Consider the following 24,682-nt stretch of genomic DNA (forward strand, 5'->3'; position numbering starts at 1 on the left):
TTAAGTGACCAGGATATACTTTGTTCTTTTTTGAGGTTATACTCCTATTCTAGGCAATGGAGCTAACTGATTAAATATCTTTACCGTAGGGAATCAAGATGGCAGCGTAGGTAAACCCTGGAACTCACCACTTCCCACAACCACATCAAAATTACAACTAAAATACAAAATAAACATTATTCAGAAGTGCCTGAAATCTGGCTGAATGTGGGTCCTACAACTAGAGAAGCAAAGAAGAAAGCACATTGAGACTGATAGAAGGGGTAGAGGCACAAATGGGCTGGTCTGACACCGACATGTGGTGTGTTTTTAATTGGGAGGGTATCTTCAAGGCATATCCCGAGATGAAGGGGGTCCCAGTTGCACTTCAGATCCCCAACCCAGAGTTCCAGAACTGGGAAGAGAAGTCAACAAAACTATAGGCTATATAACCAGTGGGGATTGTGACTAAGTTACACAGAGTCTGCTGGAGCCCCAGGTGTTCCTCTTAAATGGTCTGAACATGAATTTACATGGTCTCACTTCCTCTGAGCTCCAGTACTGGGTGGTGGATTTGGGGGAATCTAGGGATATACGGGGAGGAACTGGACCATCTGGCATCAGGGCAAAAACTCAGGGGTGGCATTCTTGAAGACAGAGGTGCTACCAGGGGTCATTGTCCCTGTGCTTAGACCTCCCCACATCCCAGAGCTGACTGGAAGCCATATCTGAGTTTCCATCAGGGTGGCCCAACTCTTCACTCCACCCTGGTGATTCCCTGAGACCCTACCCCACACAATATGCAACCCCACTCAAGCTGTTTGAAAAGTCTTTTCCATATAAATGACCTGTCCTGGCTCAGCCTTCAGACTTTTCTAAAATCTTTTAAACAAGTAGTAGCTGAATTCAGCTTTCCCCAAACTTATCAGTAAAGGCCCAACACCCAGCACTACCACCACCCTGCCTTGCTTCACAGTGTGGCCTCTCCTGAACACTTCCTAGCCCAACACAAGTAGCAGCCATCTGCAGATATCTCTGTAGGTCCTGACTGGTGGCCCCAGGAAATTGCTGACTTTGCACTTCCTTGGAGGCCCCAGAGCCAGTGCACCCAGTGGACAGCTTCATACAATACCAGATTACAAGGGGCACACTCAAGGGGCAGACTCACCAAAGCCCCACTGAAGCAAGTTTGCTCCATAGGGGTGTCTTCTGTATAGCATCTCTTCCACTGTAGACACAGCTAGTCCTCACAGCCAATTGGCCTGGAGGTCAATTCCTCCCAGTGACTCCAACAGCAATCAAGGCTCAACTACAACAAGGGTGTGCACACAGCCCACATAGGGGCACACCTAGAATGCCCAGCTCAGGTAACTGGGGAGACTGAACCACTGGGCCCTACAGGATACCAAATACACTGGCCACTCTACCAGTTTCAGGATACATAGCAGGCCTACCTAATACATGGAAACAAACATAGGGAAGCAGTCAAAATGTGGAGACAAAGAAACATGTTATAAATAAAAGAAATGGGAGCAAGGAAACTACTGGATACAGAGTTCAAAACAATGGTTATAAGGTTACTTAAGGATCTTAATGAGAGCTTCAAGGACATGAAAAATGACCAGTCAGAAATTAAGCATACACTAACTGAAATAAAGAATAGTTTACAGGGATTCAACAGTAGAGTACAGGATTATGAGAATCAAGTCAATGGTTTGGAATATGAGGAAGCAAAAAACACCCAATCAGAAATGCAAAAAGGAAAAAGAATCCAAAAACATGAAGACAGTATAAGGAGCCTCTTGGACAACTTCAAGCATACCAACATTCACATTACGGGGGTGCCAGAAGGAGATGAGAGAGAGCAAGATATTGAAAACCTCTTTGAAGAAATAGTGACAGAAAACTTCCCCTACCTGTTGAAAGAAATAGAATTACAAGTCCAAGAAGCACAGAGAGTCCCAAACAAGAGGAACCCAAGAGGCCCACACCAAGACACATCATAATTAAAATGCCAAAGTGTACAAACAAAGAGAGAATCCTTAAAGCAGCAAGAAAAAAGCAGTTAGTTACCTATAAGGGAGCACCCATACAACTATCAGCTGATTGCAGGCCAGAAGGGGGTGAGAAAAAAAATACTCAAGGTGATGAATAGCAAGGACCTACAACCAAGATTACTCTACGCAGCAAAGCTATCATTTAGAATTGAAGGACATAAAGAACTTTACAAACAAGAAAAAGCTAAAGGAGTTCATCATCACCAAACCAGTATTACATGAAATGTTTAAGGGTATTCTTTAAAAAGAGAAAGAAGGGGGAAAAAGATTAAAAATATGAATAATAAAGTAGCAATAAATACATATCTAACAACAATTGAATCTAAAAATCAAAATAAATGAAAAAGTAATCTAATGAACAAAATAAACTGATAAATAAAATAGAATCAGAGGCATGGAAATATGAAACAGACTGATGAACTTCAGAGGGAAGGCGGGGGGGGGGGTGGATGGAGCAGGAAGAGATAAACCAGAGATCTTATATGCATATATGCATTACCCATGGTCACAGACAATATAGTGGTGAAGGCCTGGGGTGGGGCAGTAACCTGGTGGTGGGGGACAATAGGAGAAAAGAGGGGTACATCTGTAAGACTCTCAACAATAAAGATTTAAAAAAATAAATAAATAAGTAATAAAAATAAATAGTGAAGATCACAGACCCTGACATTCATTTTCCAATATTAAAATCCATACATTAAATCACCATTTCTTTTTGATGAATTTATGGCCCTTCAACTGTGTACCCTTTCTAGAAAGAGATTAAGTTTGATTTTTTAAATGAGATGTCAGCTTTCAGGCTCTGGGGCTTCTATGTGCATCCTAGCTGGTGAATCCTCCCCATCAGTCAATAGCAGATGGATCTTGTCTGATTCAAGTGGATTATTGGATAAGAGCAAGATGTGGAGCATCCTGTTTGAGGAATGCATATATTTTGTAAAACATGATAGCTTTTTGTTAAAATAAAATCATGTTTTTCTTCTTCAATATTTCAAATATTACAAAATAATAAATAAAACAGCTGCTACTAATGGCACTGAGTAGTCCAAAACTAAAAACCAAAAACATTTGGCGTTGTGGTGTTGAGGGAAAGCAGTATTTCTGTTGTTTGTTTTTGTTGTTATAGTAGTAAAAGCCTGAAAGAAACATGCAGAGGGGGAGATGATCCTAAGCTATGTTGAACTAGCATGAAAACGGCACCTAGGAACAAGCGCATTGCCAACTTCAATGATGGTTTGTCAGGTCTGATTAAAACCTGAATTAAGCAGTCCTCATTAGAACCTCAGAATTATGAATTATGCTGCATAAATAGATTACTCATGCCCTGATAGAAACACTGGCACAGCACACCCTGCTAGTAACTTTCAATTACACTGATAAATGAGAAGTTAAACTGTAATATTTTTAGCACTATCCATTTTGTCTCTAATATCCTGCCACTTCTGTTTTTATTATGCTGAAAAAAAAATAGAATGCAATGAAACAAACAGTCATCTAGATTAGTGTCACACTCCAGACCAAGAGATAGTAAGGGGTTGGAGTTATGGTGGGAAAAAAGAACACCAACAGAGTGAAAGGTCTTCTTTATATATCTCCAATGCTGCCCCAAATACTTACAAAAGTTGTATAACAAGTGTATTTAGAACTTGTTCTCACCCATGTCATAGATAAACTAGACAGATAATTGGAGAAAATACTAATGACAGGGTCTTTAAAGTACTATTGGAAAATTTAATCTCATAGGTTAGGGTCTATACTTGTTAAGCAGCCAACAAGCCCATACAGTTGACCTTGAACAATGCCAGGGTTAGGGGGGCCAACTCCCCACCGCCATGCAGTCAAAAATCTACACTTAACTTTTTAACTCCCCCAAAACTTAACTACTAGTAGCCTATTATTGACTGTAAGCCTCACCAATAACATAAACAGTTAACACATATTTTGTATGTTATATGCATTATATACTGTATTCTTACAATAAAGATAAAGAAAAGAAATATTAAGAAAATCATAAGGAAGAGAAAATACATTCACAGTATTTATTGAAAAAATAAAGTGGCCCCATGCAGTTCAAATTCATGCTGTTCAAGAGTCAACTGCAGCCCTAACTGGTTTGGCTCAGTGGATAGAGCGTCAGCCTGCGGACTGAAGGGTCCCGGGTTCGATTCTGGTCAAGGGCATGTACCTTGGTTGCGAGCACATCCCCAGTAGGGGGTGTGCAGGAGGCGACTCATTGATGTTTCTCTCTCATCCATGTTTCTCATTCTCTATGCCTCTCCCTTCCTCTCTGTAAAAAATCAATAAAATATATTTAAAAAAAGAAAAGAGTCAACTGCAGATTTCATTTGCCACAGTTAATCATCATTATATAATGTTTCAAAAATAGAGAAGACAATAAAAGCACTTAGCATGTTAGTCACCATTTCCTCCTCTCAGCTGTTTATAAGCATCAATTAAATTTACACCCCATCTCATACTTTTGGTTCCTGCCACAGAGCCATTTTTCCTACTAATACAGATTGTGAATAATTTGGGTAGGCATTGTGGGAAAAAGGGAAGGCAGCAAAAACAGTTGTTATTTTCCAAATGAAACTGGATTTTCTAGCTCCAACATTGAAACCTATGTTAGAATAGTGTTATACCCAATAAACAAAAATCTAGCTCCTCAAAGACTTGGAAAGCTGTACTAAAGTCTCTTGGAGAGCAAAAATAGGAAGAATTGTATTTAATGATTCGCACACCAAAAAAATTCTTAAAAGTCCTTCTCCCCATATCTGCCTCTCCCTGAATCTCCACTCTGGTTTTAAGCAGCTGTTAACAGTCTTCTCACCCAGACTCAAAATTCCTCCAAACTTTCTTAGTTTCACTACTCCATGTCCTCTCTCTTGCTGCCTTCTTCCAGTCATCTGGGCCTTTTCTTTTCTTCCAAGTCTAGCTGTAGACCCAGAATGTAAATTAAGTTTGCTAAACTCCCTCCAGCTGTCTTCTCCATTCATTACTCTAATCAGACAATAAAAACCATGATCCAAATAGCATTAATAAATCCTCCTAATAGTAGAGGAGAAAGGAACTAATTATTTACCTTTTAATATTTTTAGCACAATTCCATTACCAAGAAGCTAGGGAGACCTCTAAAAAACAAACAAACAAACAAACAAAAAGAAAGAAAGAAAAAGAAGTTGCTAGAAATGTCACTGACAGTATTTCTACTGTTACAGGTTGAAGGCAAATTCCTCTTAGCTTTTTTTTTCATCCCATAACATTATGCCAGCTTAGATCAGAAACTTTCAAAATCTTCCCCCTTTTATATAAAAGAACTTCAAGTTGAGAGGGAAGAAATGTGAGGGGAAATTTTCAGCCAGAGACTTGAAGAAAAAAGATGGAGGAAAAAGAGGAATGAGATTTTAAGCAAGAAAGCATAAAAGACAAACTACTACTTCAAAAATAGCCTGCAGTGTGGAGTAGGGAAAGAGACCATAAAGAAATAAAAGAAGGCTGCAACCCTTAAGCTCCAAATGCTGGAATTTGAGTACTGGTCTTCCTTTTGTATTAGGAAAATACCTCCTGGGCCTCTGTTTATTCCTCCAAAAATGAGGGAATTTGTCTAAACAATCTGAAAGGCTCACATCCCACGATTTAATGAATCTCTCTTCAACTAACCTGCCCTCTCACCACTCCCTGGATTCATGCTCAGGACTCTAACTGTGCTCTTGCCCAAAGGCTGAAGATGTGTTGCTTTTGCTTTCTACCCTTTACAAACTCTGGCAGTCCCCGAAAACAGGCACATTCTCTGCCTTATTAAATTCATCATCTACAACAAAACAGTATTTTAATTACCTGATTGATTATGATACTTCACTAAGTTTACAGAATAATGACCTCATGGGAGTTGACAAATTAAGAAAAATGAAGCTGTTGTGGATGCAGCTACACATACAAAGAAAGAAAGAATAAAACATTGAATCAAAATATATCTGAACAGACCCTGGCTGGCTAGCTCAGTTGGTTAGAGCATCATCCCAATATACCAAAGTTGCAGGTTTGATCCTTGGTTGGCACATACAAAAAAACAACCCATGGATGCTTAAATAAGTGGAACAACAAAGCGATCTCTCCTTCTTTCTCTCTCTCTTTGTCTCTCTCTCTCTCAAATCAATAAATAAAATTTAAAAAGAGTTCATGTGACCAATAAGTGTAAGTTGTGAGAGTGTGTGTCTATTACCTATTTTATCTGACAATTTTTACAAACAGTAAAAATTTTCAATTAAGAAAAATATCAGATTATTTTTAGTCATGCCTTCAATATGTCAAGTTCACCTTGGGAGTAAGGAACACAATAGATCATCTATTTTGAAATAGACACCCAGAGAAAAAACATGCAGCAGCTAGAATTGTTCAGCAGTCACACACAAAACTCAGTGGCATTTCTTTTTTTCACCTCTTCAATTTCATTTCCCTAAATGGAACTTATTAACTTTCCTACTTACCTTATTCACTGGACTTACTGTCAAATGATCTTGGTCTATTCCCAGGAAAAGGAATTCAAAGGGAGAATTCTAAAATAACATGATGAGCTATTTAGTATCTAATTTTCTCAGGTGAATACTTTGAAAAGAACAAAAGTAAAAATATTCCATTAAGAAAATTATCAGATTATTTTTAGTCATACCTTCAAGATGTCAAGTTCACCTTGGGAGTAAGGAACACTTTGATAATAAGAAAATGAGGCCTCAGAGGCACCAAGTTAAGATGCCACTGTTTGCACTGAAAGATCTGCTCATGGCTCAGCTCACTTTAGACACTATATCAATGTTATGTGTTTCACTGAACAAGATGCAAATCTTATAAACATGTGACAGAAAATCTAAGCAAAAGTTATGGAATTATTCGCAGGAGGTTGAAACAGAGATAAGATGAAACCTTTAAGATTTCTAGTTCTGCCCAGCCCATATGGCTTAGTTGTTGAGCTTTGACCTATTGAGGGGGAGGTCACAGTTTGATTCCTGATCAGGGCACATGCCCTGATTGCCAACTTGATCCCCAGTTGGGGGTGTGCAGGAGGCAGTCAATTGATGATTTTCTCCCATCATTGATTTTTTTTCTCTCTCTCTGAAATAAATAAAAACATAGTTAAAAAATAAAAATAAAATAAAATCACTAGTTCCAATTCTAACACGTCACCTGAAATCAGAATAGTGTGTAAAATAGAATTTTGCTTATTTTGATTTTAAAAGATCTAGTAAATAAAATAATGAGAAAAAATGCTTCATGTATCTCTTCTTTATCATACAAATTCTTCCCTTCTATCCAGAATACTGAAGTAACATTTGATTACACTGTAATATTCATATGTACTCATAATAAAATAAATCCATGCGAAGATCTGAGAGAGTCTGAATCAACAAGTCCTTCAGCGAGAAGACTTCCTTTTTAATTTTTTTTACAAAGTTATTTATGTTGTTAAAATAATCAAGCAATTCTTAAAGGCTTAAAAAAAAAAAAAAAAAAAAACCAACATGCAGCAGTCCTTGGATTCTCCTCCTACTACACATTCGCACCTTCCTCCCCCTACTCTGAAATTTCCATGCCTCAAGTCCTACACTCAGAATCTCACTAACTCCACCTCTCAGGAGGTGGCCTTTATTCAGAGGAAGGGAACAGGGTACCTGACAGTTGGTCTAAAGGAGGAAATATGGAGGTTGTTTTTTTTTTTTTTTTTTTAATGGCCTTTCCAATAATAATCCTCCGGCTTTTTAGTCCTTCCAGCACTGGCAGCTTCAGGTACCTCATGTCTCCATGTGGCCCAAATTGTTTTGCTATGGTCTTTAACTCCTACCCAGTTAAGGTTCTACTTTCTTCTGTCTGCTTTTATACATCTACTATGTTGTCATCTCTATTGTTTTCCTTGCCATTGTGGACTTATGACTTTAAAAAAAAAATCACCTATTGTCCTTTTATTGGAATTTTAGGAGGAAGCACGGCATAAAATGTGTGTCATACTCAGACAAAAATCTCAACTTCTACTTTTTATTCTAAATCCTTATATATTGACAATTGCTGATATATTTTCTGTGATTTAAAAATAAATTTAAAATTAAGCCCATATAATCTGAAGTAGTTTTATCCTTGCTCAGAGGCTTTCTACAAATTTTTCACTATTTTCTGTTCTCTGGCTAATTCTAGATGGTTAAACTTGTTTGAAGTTGTGCTTCTGAATTGGTGCACCTATCTGAATAGTACACATTAATTCAAAATGACATTCAGCAAAAAAGATCATGCAAGCTATCATTATAACAGTTATGAAAATTAAGTGTTGCTTTCTATACAGTGTTTCAGGGGATAGTTTGTGGAGGTAACCTTCCCAAAGGCTTTAACAGCCCTTTTCCATAGGTTGTTTAGGCTGCTGCATATAAAGGTACTTTAAACACAATTCTTAAGGTGGTTTTTCTGCTTAGAGTATTCCTTCTCTCTTCCTTTTTAAATTAAAGAATCTTATTCTTCAAGGCACAGCTCAAATACTATTTCCCTTCTTTGGCCTCCTCTTTTCCCTTCTATTTCCCTTGCAGATCAACTATCCCATTAGCTGAGCATCTCTAATATTTTGTGTGTACTTCTACTGTAGCAGACCACAATGTGCTAAGATGATTTATTATGTCCACTTCCACCATATTTTGCATTCCTCAAAGACAGAATCTATGTTCCACTTTTTGGTATCACCAGTAGCTAGTAAACTGCCTAGAACTCAAGGGAGCATCAGTAAACCATCTTGGACTTGATCACAATAAAGCAAATACTCTTTTACGCTGAGAAAGCCCAGGACTGAATAGGAAAAATGAGGATGAACATTCAATTTAAAGTCTACAATAAAGAAATTTTATGTCTTAATATGAAAAGTAAAAGAATTGAGACTCATCTAATTTGGTCTAGGTCAAGCTAATAAGCATAAGAATAAGAGCATTTGAACCCTCATCTGGTTCCAAAGCTAGAGCTCCTATTTTGACTATTCTTTTTAATGTTCCTTTCTTAAGAGATCAGTGAATATAACATGCATAAAGTTTTTCATCTGCATTTTCCCAGATCTTGTTATATAATTGACTACAGTCTTCATATACAAGTTATGTCCAAATGTTAGTTTTTTTGACTTATTTTTACATTGTTCATTTCTGAGCCATTGCATCTGCCACAGTTAGTTAAGCCTGCTGTGAACTGGTATCGACTGAGACTACTATTACTTTAAATGGCAGTTCTTAGTGCACTAAGATGATACTCCCAACTGCTCTACCTTCAGGGAAGGAAGACAGGTACAAACAATTCCTTGACCTGCATTCTCAACACATATTGTGCACCTATAATTTGCATACTTTGGGAAACAGTGCCTACTGGGGGTTTGATTTTGTGCGTGTGTGTTTTTAGAAAAGAAAAGTAAAATGCAATGTGGAACACATGCGTAACATAATAAACATTGCTGGGATGTACACTTGGTGCTTTTTATCTTGTTCTTCTCCTTTAGGCACCTACAATATGGGCTGTGATGCTTGAGTTTGAGTCCGCATAGCTATATCTCTACATCTAGATTCCTATATAGTTAACACAGGCATGCTCCCCAATGTCTACATGAGCAGTTTTTTAATGCAAATTCCTCTTCCATCTTCTCCAGAAATTAGTGACTATTAATCAGCATGTGAAAAAAAAAATGTTTCTGTTGTGACCAGTCTGATTTTTCTTCTAGATCTGGTTCATGCAATCCAGATATCTCACAGATTCTTGTGCCATGCGTGTCATGCTGTCTCTGCTATGATTGGTAGGAGAGCAGAACACAGATCCTTAGCATCTACTATTCCCATACCTGTTGAGGGCTTCTTACTTCAGGTACATGTGGCTCTTCACTGAGGGCTTTGCCTACTTTCCAGGGAATGCTCAACCCATGCATAAGGGTGTCCTGAGGTGGCACAAAAGCGATATCCTGAAAGCAGCCCTGAACCCCTGACAAAGAGAAGTTGGTGAATAAATATGACAGCCCATTCACTCCTAAAGGGGACAACTGAGAGGTGTGTCCTGTCCTGACTCACAGAGGTCCCCAGCAGGACTGAACCCTGCTTCACTACTGTGAGCATCTTCTCACTGGAGTATTGGCTTCCTTCACTTTCCTGTCTCACTTTCCTCTGGTGCTACCTGGGATGGCCTCCCACCTGGCTGCCAGCCCTGAGGCCTGAAATAGATAAGAGCCTATTTTAGGAAGAGTGCTTATGAGGTGATACTATGGAGATTTTTTTCCTCTTCTATGCAGAGTAAACCACCTCCTCCTCAATCTCCCATTTCACTAGGTTTGGCATTGGCTTATTTCCCGAGTTCATCAGTTCTCTCTCTCCCAGGTGTCCTGTCACAAGCTCTATCTATACTCTCTGCATACTGTAGAAAAGTTAGGGCATTTTAGACTCCTTGGGGCAAGAAGAGTCACTGTCCTATGTGTCCAAGATGTAATGACTTCACTCCTATCCTTGACCAGTGAGTGACACCGTTGCAGCACTAATTACTCCTTTCTCCCCAAGCTGCCTTTCACCTCGGGGGTTACTAATTTAATAACATACATCCTTTTGCCCAATTTTCCCAAGTAAGCATTCACCATCTTTTCTTCTGGTAAGCTACATACCTGCACACACACAAATGCACATATACATTTATTTTCTTTAATAATTGTGTTCATTTATGATTGCTGCTGTAAACACAGGCTATCCCTGAGGACCCGAGTGCCTCTGCTGACTCCACATTCTGAGTGGGCCACCACACAGGTAGCCCTGAGCTGGTCATAGGCTACATCTGACATTGACCTGCACCTGAATTCTCTCCTAAGAGGCCCCAGCACCAGTACACTGGGTAGCCAATTTCAGATCACATTAGAGCACCACCCAATTTGCTCCACAAGCAGCACACCCAAAGGGAAGTCTAAGCAAGCACCCCACTGGGAAAATCCCACTCCATGGGGTAGCTTATACACCATTGTTGTGGCCAATGCTCAAAGTCAGCCTGCCTGCGGGTCAATTTTATCCACTGGCAAGCCAGGAGCAATCAAGGCTCAACTGCAACAGGAGGGCTCATATACCCTCACAAGGGAGACTCCTGAGCTAGACACCTAGCTCAGGTGACTGGAAAGACTGCACCGCTGGGTCCCACAGGAAACCTACTACATAAGACCACCCTGTCAAGACTGGGAGACATAGCAGATCTATCTAATATATAGAAACAAACACAGTGAGGCAGCCAAAATGGGAAGACAAAGAAACATGTCCCAAATGAAAGAACAGGAGAAATCTCCAGAAAACAACTAAACGAAATGAAGGCAAGCAATCTATCAGATATAGGGTTCAAACCAATAATTATAAGCATGCTCAATGAACTTAGGTGAAGAATAGATGAACCCAGTGAGAACTTAAACAAAGATCTCTTTGTGTAAACATAAAAAAGCACATAGAAAACACAAAAACAACAAATCAAAAATGAAGAATATACTATTTGAAATGAAGAATACACTAAAAGGAATTAATATCAGATTAGATGAAGCTGTTGTAAACACATTACCATAAATTTAGTGGCTTTAAAAAAATCATTATTATCTTATAGTTCTGGCGATCAGAAATCTGAAATTAGGCTCATTTGGAAACTCAGAGTGTTGTTAGGACTGCATTTCTTCTGGAGATTCTATAGGAGAAACAGTGTGCTTGCCTTTTCCAGCTTCCAGAGACTACCCTCATTCTTTGGCTCATGGCCCCATTCCTTCATTTTCAAAGCCAGCATCATTAAGGTAAGTCCTTCTCATGCTGACATACATCTGATCCTTTCTCTTCTCTCTCCCTCTTCCACTTATAAAGACCCATGCGATTACATTTGGTTCATTCAGATTTCTCAAGATCAGCTGATTGGCAAATTCAATTTCCTCTTGCTATGTCAACTAACACACTCAGTTTTTAGGGATTAGGATGTGAACATCTTTGTGAGTAGGTATATTATTATACATACCAAAATAATTGTTTACAATGTTAATTATATTACCTATTACTGTCAATTCTAAATTATTCTAGATGCTGTATATAAGGATGACCCTATATACTGCACTCACTCTGGAAATAACATCTAAAACACTGAGTACTATATTTGTGGGTTCATATTGCCAATAATTCTCATCACTGAGAAACTTATGTGTCAGTTATTCGATGTACTAAGTCATGTTTAATAGTTACAGTGTGGCCTTCAGAATCAGACTGGTCTGGATTTGAATATGTCTCTACCGCTTAAGTGGATAATATTCTGGACAAGTTAATTAAACCCTCTAAATCTCATTCTATTAAGTGTCAAAGAGACACTAGACCTCCTTCATAATGATGAGTTTGTTATTTCATTATTTTAATAGTTGATACCAAAAGTCTTCATTGAAAAGTTTGTCATCACTTGAAAAAATTGAGATTATTTGATTACATATAGAGTTGCCACATTATTTTTACCTTTAATGCTTCTGAAATTACACTAGAATGACAGTTGAGAAATTAGCATTTTATTAACCCATAACATAGAGAATGATAGAGGGGAAAAAGAAACAGTGAAAGAACAGTAAAACAGAAAACTAATTGGTGGCTATATACAGTTGAACACAGTTGTGTCTTTCACACTAGAAAATCTTTCACAAAATAATCATCCTAGGTTCATAGAAAACCAATGTTCAGTGTTGTGCTGCAAGATTGGTTAGGTTAGCAGTCTTCTCCTGTTTTCTCCCATGTCTTACTTTAAGATGGCTGATAATTGTTTTGGTGATTGCCACCCACCTCCAAGATGCCTTGCAGTAAATGCTGTATTGGTCACTGTAGTCTGCATATCCCTGTCCATATCCATAGTTCACATAGTTACACCCAGTAAAATCATAGTCATCATAGCCACTAAAGTTTTGATAAACACCAGTGACACTACTGTAATTCCATATCCTTAGTAATAATAGTTATTAAGTCTTTGCTTTCAGTTTTGGCTCTGACCTAGGCCATGACCCCTAGTATCACTTCATCCACCAGTTGCAGTACCTCTTACCTCTGCTCCTTTTTGTTGTTGCTCTTGCTATCTATATACTTCTTTTGGATGGGCAACATTGATCTCTCACTTCCCAGAACCAATTTGATATGTGCTTTCTAACAATTTCTTTACTGGCTCTTCATTTGTGTATGTGAAAGAAGAAAAATATCTTCTTTCATTTGTTTTTGTACTCATGGGAAGTTCAATATTTTCAATTGCTCCAAAGGCTCAAAAATATTATTTAATTTGTTCTTCAGAAGTATCTGGGCTCAATCCACCCAGAAAAAAAAACCCACATTTTTTTTGAGGGGGGGGATGTTCTTTTTCTTTTAAAGCTTTGGCCCTTTTGGGGTCTAGCAATTTGCCATCCAGTTTGTGTCCTTTAAGTTCTTAAACATTATCAATACTAGAAGCATCTTTGAAAAGCACAAATCCAACCAAATCCTTTTGATCTGGTGATTGGGCCTATTTCAACTGTGCATCTATAACTTCCTCAAATCGAGACAAATATTCAGTCAGATCTTTCTTGCTTGTAGCCCAGCTCAAGCCTCCAATAAACATTTTACTGTCATCCTGATGATTCCTACTCACATTGACCTTGGATTTCTCTGTGAGTTCTCTATATTGCTGTGTTGGCTCATGTCCTCCATGGTGGCAGGGCTGTCAGTGGGGTGCTGGGTACAGTCTGAGTCACGGCAGCCCCAGTGGTGGTAGCAGTGGCAAAGGTTTTTATGGAGCTGGATTTAAAATGGTGGTGGAAGAGTGAAAAAAATTATTTCAACAAATATTTGAGAGATGAAAGAGATGGAGAAGTGGTGACTGACTTATCAGACAGAATACAGGAAGTTAAAGCCTACATCAGTGTCAAAGGGAACCAAAAAAGAAGCTAGCCAATTCATCTAACAAAACACCTGGAAGCTCAGGCTTTGAAATCAATCACCTTTACTAAAACATTGAAAAGTTGGGGTGAACTCAGAGAAACATTTAAAGATCTACACTTGTAGTAAGTGGAGACATGAAGTCTTTCTCTCCAGGTTCCTTTCTCTACCTGGTGCAGTCAGGCAACTTATTCTGTACCTAAGCTGTGTGAGGGATGGGATATAATTTTTCTTCTGGAAAAATAGAGCCAGTGAGGCTCCTAATAGGGAACAACAGACTCATGGAGAAGTGGGTGATTCATGGAACTGATGAGCAGGGAATTTTTTATAAATCCATATACTGAACTACTGGACTCTCAGAACATCAGGCGAAAACTAGAGGGTTTTTGTTTAGAATAAACAGTTCTGATCAAAAGTCTAATGACACATTTTTTAAATATAAATGGAAAGCCAATGTTTACCACTTGAGAAAAATCTCCAAAGTAAAAGATCAAAACAAACAGAAACAAACAAACAAAAATAATACAAGGTAATGAAGAAGAAAATCTTTGAAATACATAAGATGTTCAAAGAGATTTTATTCTGTCTATAAAATGAGAAACTGATGCAATCAAAAGAAACAGTTCCAGAGTTTAAAATAGAAGAGCTCCTAAAAATTAAAGATATAACTGATTTTTTAAATCAAAAGCAGGATGGAAGTTGAAGTTGAGAAACCCAAGAAAATAGACTAAAATATAAAACAAGATAGAATATAGGAAAACATGACAACAACAAAGTGAGAGCATTGCATCCTGCTGTCCAACATCTAATAAGAGTTCCAGAAAACCTGAATATAGAAACTATGAAAGAAATATTAGGTTTCCCTGAACTGAAATAAGTAATCTTCCAGAAAGAGAGTCCACAAGAATACCCAGAACAATAAATAAGAAACATCACTAGAAATGTCATCAAAAGTTAAAGGAAGATTCTGAAAGCTTATATATAAACTAGAGGCCTGGTGAACAAAAATTTGTGCACTCAGGAGGGTCCCTCAGCCCAGCCTGTGCCCTCTCGCAGTCTGAGATGCCTCGGAGAATGACCACCTGCCGGCTTAGGCCCGCTCCCCGGGAGATTGGCCTAAGCTGGCAGTCAGACATCCCTCTGGCAGCCCGGGAGCCCTCAGGGGATGTCCACTTGCCATCGGGGAGCAGGCCTAGCTGCAGTTTGACATCCTTAGCACTGCTATGGAGGGGGGAGAGGCTCCCACCACCACCGCTGTACTGGTAGCCATCAGCCTGGCTTGTGGTTGAGCAGAGCCCCCCTTTGGGTGCACACTGATCACCAGGGGCCAGCTTCTGCATTAAGCGTCTGCTCCCCTCGTGGTCAGAGTGTGTCATAGTGACCAGTGATTCCCAGTCACTCTGCTGTTAGGGTCAATTTGCATGTTACCCTTTTATGATATAGGATAGAGGCCTGGTGCATGGGTGGGGGCCAGCTGGTTTGCCCTGAAGGGTGTCCCGGATCAGGGTGGGGGTCCTGCTGAGGTGCCTGGGCAGCCTGGGTGAGGGGCTGAGGGATGTTTTCAGGCTGGCCACACCCCCTTCAGGGAGGGAGGTCCTAATGGGGTGAGTGGCTGATGGCTGTTTGCAGGCTGGCCACAGCCCCTTCAGAGTAGAGGTCCCCCCTGGGGTTCCTGGCCAGCCTGGGTGAGAGGTTGATGGCTGTTTGCAGGATGTCCAAGCCCCCTAGAGAGGACCCCCACCCCATGAGAGTGTGGCCAGCCTGTGTGAGGGGCTGATTGCCATTTGCATTCTGGCCACAGCCCCTTCAGGGTGGGGGTCCCCCCTGGGGTGCCTGGCCAGCCTGGGTGAGGGGTTGATGGCTGTTTGCAGGCTGGCCAAGCCCCCTAGAGAGGACCCCCACCCCATGAGAGTGTGGCCAGCCTGGGTGAGGGGCTAATGGCTGCCTGCAGGCTGACCACAGCCCCTTCAGGGTGTGGGTCCCCGCTGGGTGCTTGGTCAGCCTGGGTGAGGAGCTGATGGCTGTTTGCAGGCTTGCCACATCCCCCAGCCACCCAAACTCCCAGTGTAGGCTGGCTGGAAGCAGGTATGTGGGATTTATTTATCTTCTATAATTGAAACTTTGTTGCCTTTTGCAGAGGCCACAGCCGGCCCTGGCAGGTGGCTTCCTCCATTGCCAGGGCAACCAAGCCTTTTGCTTGCTTCAGCTCAGTGGCTGCTGGCCACCATCTTGGTTGGGTTAATTTTCATATAGTCACTCTGATTGGCTGGTGGGCATTGGTTGGGCATAGCAAAGATATGGTCAACTAGCATCTTTGTCTTTTATTAGTGTAGACAAGGCACTCATGAAATAACTAGAGGCCCGGTGCATGAAAATTCATGCACTTAGGGGACGGGGGGGGGGGGAGGGGGGGAGGCGGCGGGCGGCCCTCAGCCCAGCATGTGCCCTCTCTCAATCTGGGTCCCCTCGGGGGATGTCTACCTGCCAGCTTAGGCCTGCTCCCCAGGGGATCAGGCCTAAGTTGGCAGTCAGACATCCCTCTAGCAGCCTGGGAGCAGGGCTAAGCTGCAGTCAGACAACCTTAGCACTGCTGAGGAGGTGGGAGAGGCTTCCGCCACCACTGCTGCACTCAAAGTTATCAGCCCGGCTTGTGGCTGAGGTGAGCTCCCTCTGTGGGAGCGCACTGATCATCAGTGGGCAACTCCTGCATTGAGTGTCTGCCCCCTGGTGGTCAGTGTGCGTCATAGCGACCAGTCATTCCCAGTTGTTCTGCTATTAGGGTCAATTTGCATATTACCCTTTAATTATATAGGACTAGAGGCCCAGTGTATGAAATTCATGCACTGGTAAGGTCTCTAGCGGCTGCCGGCTGCCGGCCAGGTATTCCCTCTGTTCCCACTGCTGGCTGGGGCCTCCTTCGATTGCTGCTGCCAGCTGGGGCCTCCCTCCCTTTCTCCAGCTGGCCCTGGCTGGCCCTGTCCCCTGGTCAAACTCCCAGTGGAACTCCCAGTTGAGGGGACAATTTGCATACTACGCTTTTATTATATAGGATAGGTATCACATGATATCAGCAACACTAGATACTCAATGACAGGGAAGCAAAACCTCTCAAGTTTTTTTTTTTTCTTTCTTTATTGATTAAGGTTTTACATATGTGTCCTTATCCCCCCATTGCTCCCCCCTGCCACTCATGCCCTCAACCCCCTGTTGTCTGTGTCCCTTGGTTATCCTTATATGCATGCATGCAAGTCCTTTGGTTGATTTCTCCCCCTTACCCCCACCCTCCCCTACCTTCCCTCTGAGAAAACCAAAATTATTCTTAGTCTAGATCTCCATATTAACTCTATCAATCTTAGTTGAAAACAGGAGAATATGCACTGTTGGCCAAGAAAAATACATTTCTAAAAGATAGTGGATAATTCATTGAATCATTGGAAGGGATAGAGAAAACAGCTCAAGATCAGGTTTCCAGTGCCAAGGTCCAGAACCACCCTGATGAGGAAACTTTTTTATTTTACCCTCCACCAACCTTGCACTGGAAATCACTGTAACTTTTCCTGGCTCCAGCACTAAAGACACTACTGCCCTTGAAAACCATATGCCCCTGAACCTTCACTGGAAAAATAGTAAACTCCTACAAAACTCAAGCTACTTGCTTCTGAATGAAAATCTGTACTGATTTGTTTAATAGTAACACAGCACCATACCTGCAAATGAAGCTGGTGAAAGGAATAGTTGAATTATACCTTGAAAAGACATAATTCGCAAGGTGGGAATCATAAAAATACAAGGGAAATCATTTGAGAGATACTCTCAATGGCCACTATTCTAATCAAATGACAAATGTATACTATTGTAGTCAAATTATCAATCTAATTTGAGAATAAGCATTTGGAAACATAAGGATTCAAATAAACTCTCGTGCACCCTTTCTTAGAGAAGACGAACGGCAAAATAAAAGAGTAAACCAAGAAAGAAGACTATGTAGCATCCCAGATAAAGATCAAACACTAACCAAGTCTAACATTTGTTCAGGAGACCTTGAGAATAACCAGCTGGGCCTGAAGAAGGGTGATGGCGGGATAGGAAGGAGGCTTCCAAGTGGGAAAAAGATTTTAATAAATTTATTTGTTATCTCATATTTTAACATATGAAAAAATATTAGTAAATGTTTGACAGCTTTATTAAAGCCATTGGGGGAAGTGGAAAATAGAGAAATACAAACAGAATAATACATTCAGTAAAGTAATAGAGTAAATCTGGAAAGGAAGAAACATAATATGCTACTAGGCTCAACAGCAAATAATATTTAATTATTCAATAACATGGAAACGGAGTATTGAATTCATTATAAATGTGCTAAACTATATTGAGAGAATAGTATGAGGGAACACGTGTATATTATGTGTTAAGAGTTATATGATGTGTGGAAGGGGTTGTATTGACTGATAGATCCTGAACTAGCAAAGCAGGAAGTCTAAAACCACTGAGATTGATAAATTAAGAAAAAGCAATACAAATATAAACGTTTATAAAGATGTTGACAATTATAAAAGAAAACTGTAAAAGAGCTGAACTTGATATGTATTAGGAGAACAGGACTTGAAAATGAGGAAGAATGGGACAAGAAACAATATTTTATTCAAAATACACCTTTTAGTTCTACTGATTTTTAACCATGTGAATGTAATACATTGATAAATGTATGATTTTTTGTTTGTTTATTTGTTTGTTTTAAAATATATTTTATTGGTTTTTTACAGAGAGGAAGGGAGAGTGATAGAGAGTTAGAAACATCGATGAGAGAGAAACATCAATCAGCTGCCTCTTGCATGCCCCCCACTGGGGATGCGCCCACAACCAAGGTACATGCCCTTAACCAGAATCGAACCTGGGACCCTTCAGTCCGCAGGCCAACGCTCTATTCACTGAGCCAAACCGGTTCGGCTGTAGGATTGTTTTTTAAAAAGAAAACTACCTATGGTGAATTGTGCTGCTATGAACATAGGGGTGCATATATCCTTTCTGATTGGTGTTTCTGGTTTCTTGGGATATATTCCTAGAAGTGGGATCACAGGGTCAAATGGGAGTTCCATTTTCACTTTTTTAAGGAAACTCCATACTGTCTTCCATAGTGGCTGCACCAGTCTGCATTCCCACCAGCAGTGCACAAGTGTTCCTTTTTCTCCACATCCTCTCCAGCACTTGTCGTTTGTTGATTTGTTGATGATAGCCAGTCTGACAGGTGTGAGATGGTACCTCATTGTTGTTTTGATTTGCATCTCTCGGATGATTAGTGACTTTGAGCATGTTTTCATATGTCTCTTGGCTTTCTGAATGTCCTCTTTTGAAAGGTGTCTATTTAGGTCTTTTGCCCATTTTTTGATTGGATTGTTTATCTTCCTTTTGTTGAGTTGTATGAGTTCCCTATAAATTTTGGAGATTAGGCCCTTATCAGATATGACATTGGCAAATATGTTTCCCCACACAGTGGGTTTTCTCGTTGTTTTGTTGATGCTTTCTTTTGCTGTGCAGAAGCTTTTTATTTTGATGTAGTCCCATTTGTTCATTTTCTCTTTAGTTTCAAGTGCCCTAGGAGCTGTATCAGTGAAGAAATTGCTTCGGCATATGTCTGAGATTTTGTTGCCTTTGAATTCTTCTAGAATTTTTATGGTTTCCTGTCGTACATTTAAGATCTGGAAACAGCCTAAGTGTCCATCAGTAGATGAATGGATTAGAAAACTGTGGTACATCTACACGATGGAATGCTATGCTGCTCTAAAAAGGAAGGAACCCTTACCATTTGCAACGTCATGGATGGAACTGGAGAGCATTATGCTAAGTGAAATAAGCCAGTCAATGAAGGAAACATACCACATGATCTCACTCATTCATGGATAATAGAGACCATTATAAACTTTTGAACAATAATAGATACAGAGGCAGAGCTGCCTCAAACAGATTGTCAAACTGCAGCGGGAAGGCCGGGGAGGGTTGGGGGGCAGGAGGTAGGGGGGTAAGAGATCAACCAAAGGACTTGTATGCATGCATATAAGCATAACCAATGCACATAAGACACTGGGGGATAGGGGAGGCTAGGGGACTGTCTAGGGCGGGGGGATAAAATGGACACATATGTAATACCCTTTGTTATACTTTAAGCAATAAAAAAAAATAAAAAAAATAAAAAAATAAAAAAAATAAAAAGAAAACTACCTTGGAAAATGATGATGTGGAAAATGGGATCTCAAGAGCCTGGATATCAGACAACAAAACTTTAAAAAAGGATCACTAGTTTTGCATAACAGAAAACAACCAATGTGAAGTTCCCAGGAAGATTAAGAAGAAAGAAAGTAAAAAGAAGAGGGCAGGAGAAAGACATAATATGAACTAGACAGGAAAAAATGAAATTTTGTGCCACACATTATATAACTCTTTCTCATGACACTACAAAACCATCAGTACCATATCCTGAACTCACAAATGATTGGTGTAAGTGATCTCTGACAAGGAAACTAAAGAAGAAATTGTCAATCTTTCATATATAGGTGGTATAGGTGGTATCAGATGAAGAAAGATTCAACAAGCTGGGTTCACTTTTAGGAAATGAGCTTCTTTTGCAACAGCATGGAGGGACCTGCAGATTATTACGCTAAATGAAACAAGCCAAAGACAAGTACCATATGATTTCACTTATATATGAAATCTAATGAACAAAATAGAACCAGAGGCATGAAATAGAGAGGATAGGAAGGGGGAGGGGGAAAGGGATGAAAGAAGGTGAAGGGATTAGCCAAAGAATATATATGCAGTGTCTGGCCAGAGAGAGCAGGGGTGGGGGCTGGGTGAAGGTGGGCAAAGGAATGGAGGGAAACGAGGTCATCTGTAATAGTGTCAACAAAAAAATGAGCTCGTTGAAAATTAGCAAAATTAGCTCTTTAAAAATTAGAAGAATTTTTGTTTTACAGATTTAATTTTGCCTGGAACATGAGGGGCAGCAAACTACATAACTAATATTTGATTAACTGTGTGTTAGACATAAAAAGGCTGATGAGTTTAGCACAATGCTGGCATATAGTAAGGATTCGGGGTAGGGTAGATATTATATATAACCTCATAATCCTCACAACAACCCTGAGGTAAGCAATGATTTATTAACTCCTTTTTTCTCCAGGAGGAAAAGGTTGAGAGACATGATTTTCTCAAGATCACATAGACCACTTCCTGTCAATCAAAGTCTTTGCACAAACCAACAAAAACATCATCAAATTCATCCTAAGGTAGAAATAAAACCATAAATGCACCGATCACTCATTAATATTTTATCCGCTGTATTCTATTTTTTAATGAGTGTGGCAAAAGATGAAGAACTATACATCCTTTTGCTTTGGAACCTCAGATGCTATAACTATTCTTAAACAGATTGAATGGTAAAACTGAGTAGGAGTAAACATCATCATGAAAGTGTAAAGGAACTTTTAAACATGTCCATATGTTATGTAGGAGGTTTGTTTTGTTCTGTTTTATTTTTAACAACATTTTTTTTTTTTTGTGGCAGGGTAACTTCTATCCTCACACTGTTTTAAGAAACCCATTACCTGGACATAAGACACTGCGGGGTAGGGGAGGCCAGGGGATTGTCAAGGGTGGGAGGGGAAAAAAGGACACATATGTAATACCCTTTGTAATACTTTAAGCAATAAAACAATAAAAAAATAAAAAAAAGAAACCCATTACCCAGATCACTTAATATTTTAGATCATGAATGTTATCCTGATTCTGTTATGAGTACTAGATCCTCAACTACCAGAACAGAAAGTCTGAAAATACCAACTAAGATTAATAAATGGAAAAAAAATGGCCATACAAGCATGTTATTTGAAAAGATGCTAGAAAATTCGGTTTGAAACCACTGTCACAATCCTTTAACTTTCCAATACCCCAATTACTTCACGTTACTGTGAAATACTGTTTTTTTAAAAAAAGGAGTTAATTGGAAATTAGAAATTTGTATGTCTTAGACATCACTCTTTTCTCTCCAATATTTAAAAAACCATCCATCTTTGCAATGATGTATTCTAGAATTTTGCATAGTGTCAATGTCAATGATCTGTTGGACTCTAAACAACAATGCTTCCAAAAATTAGCCAGGGAATAAAACTGGGGGACACAGAAGAGGGAGTTAAAAACTATGATAAACTATAAAATATATGTCCCCTAAAAGTATTCAGATTCCATAACTTCTTCTGGAACAGTCAATACATTTTTGCCAGTATTATTTGTCCTGCAAGCTATGAGTTTGTGTCTTCTTATCAAAGGTGTCCATTTGTCATCAACATCTTTTTCAAAAGCAGTGTCATCATCTGTGTCAGTTCCTACTGACTCCTCAGAAGTCACCTGCAGTCAGTAAATTCCTTGGCTCATTGAAGGTGTGTTGAGGCCCAGCTATGTCCCAGGCATTTTATCAGCCATAAGGGAAACACCACAAAGAGCACAACATAGAGCTGTGTTTCTAGTGCCATACCTGGGATGGAAAAGTAATCACTGACATAACCACAGAAATAAATATATACTTACGAATCATAACATACACTGTTTTACAGGATGCTATGAAAAAAATTCAACAGGAGCATTGGTCTGTCTGAGATTGTCTCAGTCTTCAAAGGCACGTTTCTTCTAGTAGGAGCCCTGAGCTCATTTAGACCCGTTAGATGCTGCTTCATAATATCTTCACCCCGATAGATTTGAATCCTCCTGCCTGTAACCAATCTTGTTTTATCCTCCTATGAGTTGAAGATAATTCTATTTTCAAAGAGAAGGTAAAAGCAAATTTGAGAGTGTCTGCTCTCCATATTAATTATCAATATTGTAATGTTGGCCCTAATCAACAGACTGCTCCTTCATTGATCTTTTTTCTCAAATGCAGCTTTTTAAAAAGGCATTTCTGATAGTCTTTGTGTGCTTCTTCTAGTATCGGATCAATTTGGATTTTAAACTTTATGACACTATTCTTTAAAAGAGCAGCTCAATTTAGTAAAAAGATAGCTTGGGTTCAGATTTAAATCCTCAATGAAATACTAACAAGTTATTTTATCATAAACAAATTATTTAATTGCCCTGAGCCTCAGTTTCCCATTTTAAAAATGAGAGTAATAATTCTTACTTTGCAGTGTTGAGGTAATGATGAAACTAGATCATGAAAGCAAAAATATATCTTTCAATGCTTAGCATAGACCAGGGCCCCACCAAACAACTGAGAGCTGTTATTCTTTTACAGGTCTATGCTCTCTATAATGGCAGACCTCACCTATACTGTGAGTTTCTTAGGGAAGTAGACAGAGCCAGCCACTTTTGTTCTCTCACACATTATGTCTAAGCACATGGTCCCTAATAAATAGAGCAGGCAGGTGCATTGACCATTAATAACACTGGAGTGAAAACTTCAAAGGAATTCCATATTTGACAATATTCTTTAGTTTAATAGGGAAGCATAGCTTCTATCTTGTTAATAGTAAATTGCATGCTCCTTTTCCAGTTAAACACACAGTTTGTTTACCATTAATTGTCACCTCAGAGGCTTCTGCTCCAATGAACATTGTGTTGACAATTTTACACTTCTATTATGTCCCTATTCTCACAGCATACACACCCTGCATGATGCGTGCTTATTTCCCTATACCAAACAATCCTCTGCCTAAATATTTTACTAAATCAAAGTGTTTAGTTATTTCGATCCTGCTGAGCAAAAGTAAATTTCATCAAGCACCATTAGAACAAGGCATAGAAGAGAAATCCTAGTCTTATATATTTATAGCATCTTTGTGTATGGCAATAAATTCCTAACTCCAGGTGGGTATATCAAGAAAGAAAGAAGGGAGCTCTTACTATCCCAGTTATTTAAGAACTACTATGAACATGTTAAATGTTACAAATGACCTCATTTTATAAAACAGAAGGCAAACAGCCTCTATTTTATAAATCAGTTGAGTTCTAGCAGTTTATTCCAGCAAATATTTCTTTTGGGGGTATCTGAATAAAACTAAAACTATGTGCCATTAGAGAACAAAATTAAACTTCTCTGGGCCCATATCCTAATAATAGAGATAAGTCCATTTTTTTCCTCACCCATGCCATACCATGTCTGTGATAATACCCTTGTGTAGAAGAACTGTCGATGCTCTTCCCAGATCCCCTCAAATCCCTTTTACACATCCTGTGTGCCCACCTCTGGTTTTGGCATCCCTTTATTTCTAGTATCATACCTGGGACTCTCTTCAGAGAGTAATACATTGCTAGCTTACCCTGCTACTATTAGACTTAAAATATCTAAGTACAACTTTAAATGTTATTTTTTAAAAAAAGATTAATTTATATTTTAAAATTAGATTCTAGGAATACACTTAACCTTCCAATCTAAAGACTATCCATATGGCACCACTGAAAGGTTCTCTCACCCACAAACTAATGGTGACCATAACTCCACAGGTGACTTAAACTACCAGATGTTCCTTTGAGACCAATGCTCCAGATTCATCAGGAACTGTAGAAAATTTATACACACAAACATACACACATTAATTTTAATACTTAATTTAACTCTAATGCCTAGACCGGTGACTATCTTTTAGAAGGCACTTAATACATATAGATAAATTAACGAATGACCAAATGAGTAAACAAATAAACTCATGGATTTAAAAGACTTCTATTGAATAT

At 39.3% G+C, this 24,682-nt stretch overlaps 1 pseudogene across 1 annotated transcript; it reads right to left on the reverse strand.

The window, feature by feature from the left end:
• Positions 1-12,811: 12,811 nt before the first annotated feature.
• Positions 12,812-13,759, reverse strand: LOC308515371 (heterogeneous nuclear ribonucleoprotein D-like; annotated as a pseudogene). Its single transcript has one exon. The product of its transcript is annotated as a heterogeneous nuclear ribonucleoprotein D-like (transcript).
• Between the last annotated feature and the right edge of the window lie 10,923 nt (positions 13,760-24,682).

The sequence above is a fragment of the Myotis nattereri genome (genome assembly GCF_964212035.1).
Source record: "Myotis nattereri genome assembly, chromosome: 3".
Classification (NCBI taxonomy): Eukaryota; Metazoa; Chordata; class Mammalia; order Chiroptera; family Vespertilionidae; genus Myotis; species Myotis nattereri.